This window comes from Rhinopithecus bieti, unplaced genomic scaffold, assembly GCF_001698545.2.
Source record: "Rhinopithecus bieti isolate Rb0 unplaced genomic scaffold, ASM169854v2 scaffold_71316, whole genome shotgun sequence".
Classification (NCBI taxonomy): Eukaryota; Metazoa; Chordata; class Mammalia; order Primates; family Cercopithecidae; genus Rhinopithecus; species Rhinopithecus bieti.
This window is the reverse complement of record NW_016826500.1, coordinates 17,429-23,956: the sequence shown is the minus strand read 5'-3', so window position 1 is coordinate 23,956 and position 6,528 is coordinate 17,429. Positions and strand designations below refer to the sequence as shown.

The following is a 6,528-nucleotide window of genomic DNA, read 5'->3' as shown; positions in this document are numbered from 1 at the left end:
AGGAGCAGCTTGGAGGTGGTAAAGAGTCAATGAACCTAAAATACAATTGAAATTATTCAATCTGAAAAATGTGAGCAGTCACAGGTTGGGGTGTGTGAGGTTTTCCTTTGGTTAGTGCTTTAGGTAATCTTGGTTTTGATAAGATTACTAGACTGATCTGTCAGGGGCTAAGCCAGATCATCTTGGTTTCAGTAGTGGTTTAAACGAAACTCATGATATCCTTGTGTTCAAGATGGCAGAAGAGTGGACCAGATGACAATATTTAGATGCAGTCATTCTTAACCTCTTGTTGCTCTCCCGGTGGTCTAGCCGGGGTTTGTATAAAGCGGAATGGGAGAAACAGGGATGGAGACTCCACCTACCCTCTCCATTTGTCCACTTGTCCTCCTTCACTAGTGGATAAAGTCCGCGGGAATAGGCAATGTATTATTTTAAGTCTGTATCTTCTGTTGTCAAGATCTGTAATTAGTTCTGCTGGCTGGACTGGGGTCAGGAACCGAGGGAACATGAGGGTGAACGAGGTGACGTGGAGTCCAAGAACACACCGTACCTACATGCAGAATGTTTGTGCCAGGAAAACCAGTCAGCAGGCAGATGGTCTCAGATACCAAGTGGGAGGCAAGATTCAGTCTCGTGAAGGCGGTGATTCTCAATGTGTGCTTTGTATCGCTTGCTTCCGAATGACCCGGAGTACTTGTTCACATGCAAATGTGGAGCCCAGTCCTAGACCTGCTAAGCCTGTGTCTCCAGCGATGGTCTCAGCAGTCGACACTGGAGACCTGCTAAGCCTGCGTCTCCACGGATGGGTCTCAGCAGTCGACACTGGAGACTTGCTAAGCCTGCATCTCCATGGATGGATCTGGGCAGTCGACATTAGAAACGTGCAGGTCCCTCGGAGACGCTTATGCAGATAAATTTGAACTGCTGTGTTTAAGGGTTAGGGAGCTGTCAAAAGCAAGGAATAGACCAGGCCTTTGGGTGGGAAGGTTGCACAACTTTGGTACTATTAGCGTTCTGGGCGGAACGGGATTTTGCCACATGCTTTGCAGCATCCCTAGCCTCTACCTTCTAACACCGTATCCCAGATGTGAAAACCAAAAAATGTCCCCTGGGAGACAAAATAGTCACCAGTTGGGAACAGGAACCACTGCTTTGCGGGATCAGAGTAGTTACTTTGTTCCCAATCCAAGGATCAGAACCCAAGATGAGACAAAGTGCAGCTATCGGAACTGGAGGGCCAAGCTAGAGTTAGACCTACAACAAACGCTCCAAAAGCTCCTTTCTAGGCCTGATCCCGTGCCTCAGCTACCGAGCTTGTACAGATGCCATGTAACTCTAGATCTGGTGACAGATGGAATCGAAAGGCTAGAACTCCATAGGGTCTTTCAGGTTAGGCCCGCACACAAGACGGAATTTTGACAACATCGAGATGCTTGAACCAACCTCAGTCCTGAGGCAGAATTTCTCGTGACATCTGATATACAGCCTGGATTTGGAGCGCTCACTGGGATTAGATGCCAAGGAAATATTGTGTTTAGGAACTCTGAAAGAGACAGGCTTCAACAAAGCAGACCTAAGCAACACTTAGCAACTGAACTTCTTCAGCTTCCATTCCAGCCCACAAGGACAAAAGCGTCCCATACATATCCAATGTGGCTAACCCGTCCTCAGTAGGGAGTTTCCCCAGCACTGATCTCCCCAGCACTGATCTCCCCTCTGTTCTGAGCCTACTTGCTCTTTTGTAATGTTTCCACTTTCGGTCCCACTCCCTAACAGATGATTTGCCCTCTCTGTCCAGCCCCCTAGTTCTGATATTTGGGCTGTCTGTGATCTGGGTAGTACTTCGGAGGTAGAATCAAAGCCTTGTTGATTGGATTGGGAATTTCTAACTTTCTATTAAAGGCACTGATCAAGTATCTATTGTATAAAGTAAAGACTATGATCCAGTAAGACAGATTCCACAAGCAGCGCAGGAAGAATTGGTTTCTAGTACACTGCATGCTTCAGGGCAGGAAATCCAGAAAAAAATTCTGTGATACATTAAATGTGTACGATAAGTTTCATTTCCATGTGAAAAATTGTAGTTAGCTAAAAAGTACATCCATGAAGAATCTTGATTAAGCTTGTTTAATGCTGGTTAAACTAGTTACTAAACAATAATTTCACAACAACTCAAGAATTCTGTAAAAGCATTTCCTCTGAGTATTTTATTCAGAAAAAAAACACAAAAAGATAAGGCAGAAACAAAAATATCAGTCATTTGCAGTATCTGTCGGCTTTCAATTTGGCTCTCCTAAGCAAAGAAAAATAATAAAATTAATCTACGTAAAACATGCCATATATATTCAACTGCTGCTAAATATAAAACTTTAAAACTGTGTGGTCAATTTTGGTTATTATATTACCACAACACATATTAAAATATATATACTTTTAAATTTGATTTCTATAAAAAATGGATTCTAATCTTATAAAAATTATTTCCTAATAGTCAATAAACATTGCCTAAGGGCTTTTTCAATCCACAACAGCAATTTTAATTATTCTGGAATTTAAGGGTGCTCTAAATTTCCATTCAACATGGTGAGAATGCTGTATTATTAGAAGTGATAAAAGTTACAGGACACAGAGCTTATTCCGTTTTAGAGTTCACATCCTGATTGTATTTTATATCCTCTTCTTGATTTCTTCCATCTAGATACGTATTCATTTACTCAGCTGGAAAAAATTCTTAACATTATGTACTAACTTTAGGTATGACGTCTACCAGCTAGTTAACAGGAAATATGTAATTAAACATTGCCTTATCAAGAAATGTAAAAAAAGGGTAAGAGTAACTTTGCAACATAGGACTTCAATGAGCGGCTGGTGATTATCAAAATCTGGCACTTAATTGATTTATACTTGTACACTCACAGCTAAACGTCTCTGCCTGTTTTCCTATGTTGTAAATCTAGGATATTACTTATCCACATAGGAAGAGTAATAAATATTAATAATGTGCTATGATAAACATCCTGCACTCTTCCAAATCTTACAATAAAACTGCTTCAATTTCGCTTGTTTAGCTTTTAGATTTTTAGCTGATCTATTCTTATTTTAAGGAAACTGAACTACTCTAACAGAATCCACATAATTTTATATTAGTCAAACAGTTTCTTTCTAACTCTGGTTCTAATAGTTATAAAAGATAACGATAAAAGTAGACACAGTCAAACCCCTGAAAATTTGCTTAAAGTATCATACTTCGAATGTGGTTATAATTTCTAAGATATTATTCTTGACAGTCTTTTCCCAAACTTATGTTGTCCTCTCTAAGTAATATGTGCGCACATTCCATAAATTGAGAAATTACAAGACAAAAATGTGAAAAACTAAATAGTGAATTTAAGAGAAGGCATAGGTTTTGCTAAACAGGCACGCGATTTCTATTGCGCTACTTGAAAAGGCAAGTGCGGAAGTAAGGTAAATACAATAGGGCTACCCTGCCTCCAGAAAAGCGTCTCATGCAACAATCGCATCGACGCGGAAGGCGCTTTTTTAAGAATTTTACTGTCTTGCTTTACTTATTTTAAGTTTGTGGTCATGGAAGCTCTGAAATTTATTTCTGCAAAGAAAATGTCTTCATTGAAAAATACCTCAAACTCTGATTATACATATTTACTATGAAATTTATAAATACTGCTAATTTCTTTTTCACTTATTAAAAAAGTCTAACTGTAGGCCAGGCACAGTGACTCATGCCTGCAATCCCAGCACTTTGGGAGGCCAAGGCAAGCAGATCACTTGAGGTCAGGAGTTCGAGAACAGCCTGGCCAACACAGTGAAACCCCATCTCTACTAAAAATACAAAAATTAGCTGAGCATAGTGGCGCGTGCCTGTAGTCCCAGCTACTCAGGAGGCTGAGGCAGGAGAATCACATGAACCTGGGAGGCGAAGGCTGCGATGAGCAGAGATCATGCCACTGCACTCCAGTCTGGGTGACAGAGAGAGACTCCATCTTAGGGGAGACAAAACAAAACAAAAAAAGGTATAATTGTATTTTTTTTAATAAGCTGGAGGTTTTCAACAACAAAGATGACCTCCGTGACCCCTCAAAAGGAGGGCCACTCATTGGGAAGAATCACAAGGCCCCACTTCTATTAGGGCATGCCGGCTGGAGTCCTCCGTGTCCTGGCCATAGTACAGCCTTTGACTGGCATCACACCCATTCTATGAATGAACAGGGAGACGGACTAACCCGGATGATGTTAGTTTTGAGAGCTGTAGGATGATTAAGAAAACTGAAGCCTTGAGAAAAGCATTGAGCTCAGTGCTCTGTCCCGGAGGCTACATTGTGTTGCCTCTTCTTGTCCATCAGTTTTAATTTAATTTTGTCAGAGAGGGTCTTGTTCTATCACCCAGGCTGGAATGCAGTGGTTATCAGAGCTCACTGCAGCCTTGGACTCCTGGGCTCAAACAATCCTCCTGTCTCAGCCTACCGAGTAGCTTGGCCTACAGGTGTGCACCACCATCCCCAACTAATTAGGTAATTTATTTTGAAAGTACTTTGAGAAGCACTTCACTGTCAAATCTGTAGGTCTAAAAGGAAAAGAATACATACACATAATTGATTTCACATTGTTTTACATTTTCTTTGTCTTCTTCTGGAATGTCATCTTTTTTCTTGGTTTCTCTTTCAGCACAGGATCTAATCTAGATATTGGAAAAGAGAATCCAATGGGTTATATGTTTATCTCCCATCTTCCCCACTTTACGTATCACATAAGAACATTCAAGATGATTTCTTATGCAGAAGAAATAATTAACTGATCAACTATATTCAGAAAAAGACAGGTTTTGGCTATGTGTTTTTACTTCACATATATAAGCTATATGAGTAACTGCTACCACATGCTTCCTCCACAGCCCTTGGGTCAGAAACACTACAGACAAAATTATTTCAAAAACGTTTTACACATCAGATCCTGCTAGGCAATAAAGCAATCATTAACTAATTTAATTTTGTCCTCCCGGTGAATATACTAGGATCAAATTATCCCTAGTAGACAACTGTTCATTTGATCAGATTGAAAGCTTAAGATAGCTATTTTACTTCGCACAGACTATTACCAAATGTATTAAAACTTTTAACATTATACAACTTGTTTTAATTAATTGGAACCCACCTCTTTTACTAACTTCTTATATCCTCCTAAGTTTGGATAGATATTTACTATCACATGTCATAAGTTAACTGATCTGCATTCAACAATTAGGATCACCCACAGAACAGGCAATTAGCAGAGGTAAGGACTCATGTCTCCTAAGGATCTCTGTGGCCAGCGTCCAATTCCAGGACTGCTTAGAAAGTGATGACAAATAATGTATTTGTGCCAATGACATCTTTGTGACAGTTTTGATTAGAGGGTCCTGGAAGACCTGAAAACATTCCCTGCTAGGGCCTGTAACACAATGCTGCCTTTAGTAAGAGGGATCTGTGTTCTGGTAGATAAGGCAAGGTCATAAATGTGAATGGCTGACAGAGATTAGGAGAGTCTGCAATTAAACAGTAAAGGAAAAGAGTCCTAAATAATCACTGTTCAGAGATTCCAGCTACTTGACTAACCAAAGAGACCCAGAAAACTTTGTATTTCATCTGAAAACTGCTTTAAATAGTGAAAAACACAATCTTTGTATAAGTATCTTTGTATCTTTGTATAAGTGCAAAGCACTGCACATATATTTGCAGTTGTTGCCTTTGATAACACTTTTGTGATGATATCCAGATGAAAAATAAACATGATACAATAAAATATAAATAAATAAAATTAAAGATAAGTCACAAACCCATCTGCATTTCCCCAATGACCTGTTTCCTGAGAAGCAATGCGCTATGAAATATTGAGTGGCTTAGGAGTCAGCTGGGCCTGGGTACACATCCTGTCTTTACCACACCTTGAAATCACTATGTGATTTCCATGAACTGACTGACAAAAACCACGAGGATGTAAGGAGGGTCAGAGGCTGTCTTCCTGTCTCTAAGGCTGAGCTCACATCCACTTCACAGGAGCCTGATGCAGATTCGAGACTACAACACATGTGCCGGGTACATGTAATGAAAAAACATAACTAACATTTCACTTCTCTAACAATAATACCTACATTTTAGATTGAAATTGTTTGAGCTTTAGATTTGAAATTATTTGAAATCAAGACTATTGTAAAAAGAAATCAAACATATGACTGGAAACCTAACATGAAGTACATACAGACATTTGATAGAGGCTTTTAAATTACACTGGTAGTAGAGAAAAATGTAACATAAATTTTTATGCTCTAATTATAAGAATGAAGGGCATTTTAGAAAAGACATTTCCTCCATCTCTTGGTGCCTTCCACTCCAGCCCCCACAATGCCTCACAGAGCAAATCTGGGTCAGACTGGATGCAGCCTGTGATTCCTGACAGAGATAAACAAAGCAATGTTCAGGATGCTCACTACCGGGAAGGAATGCCAAGGAACAGAAAAAGCATGTGTCAAGAGGA

The 6,528-nt window shown here is 39.8% G+C and overlaps 1 pseudogene; it reads right to left on the bottom strand.

Moving 5' to 3' along the window:
• Positions 1 to 2,256: 2,256 nt before the first annotated feature.
• The window catches only part of LOC108522993 (protein FRG1-like), a 16,409-nt pseudogene continuing 12,137 nt past the window's right edge, over positions 2,257 to 6,528 (bottom strand).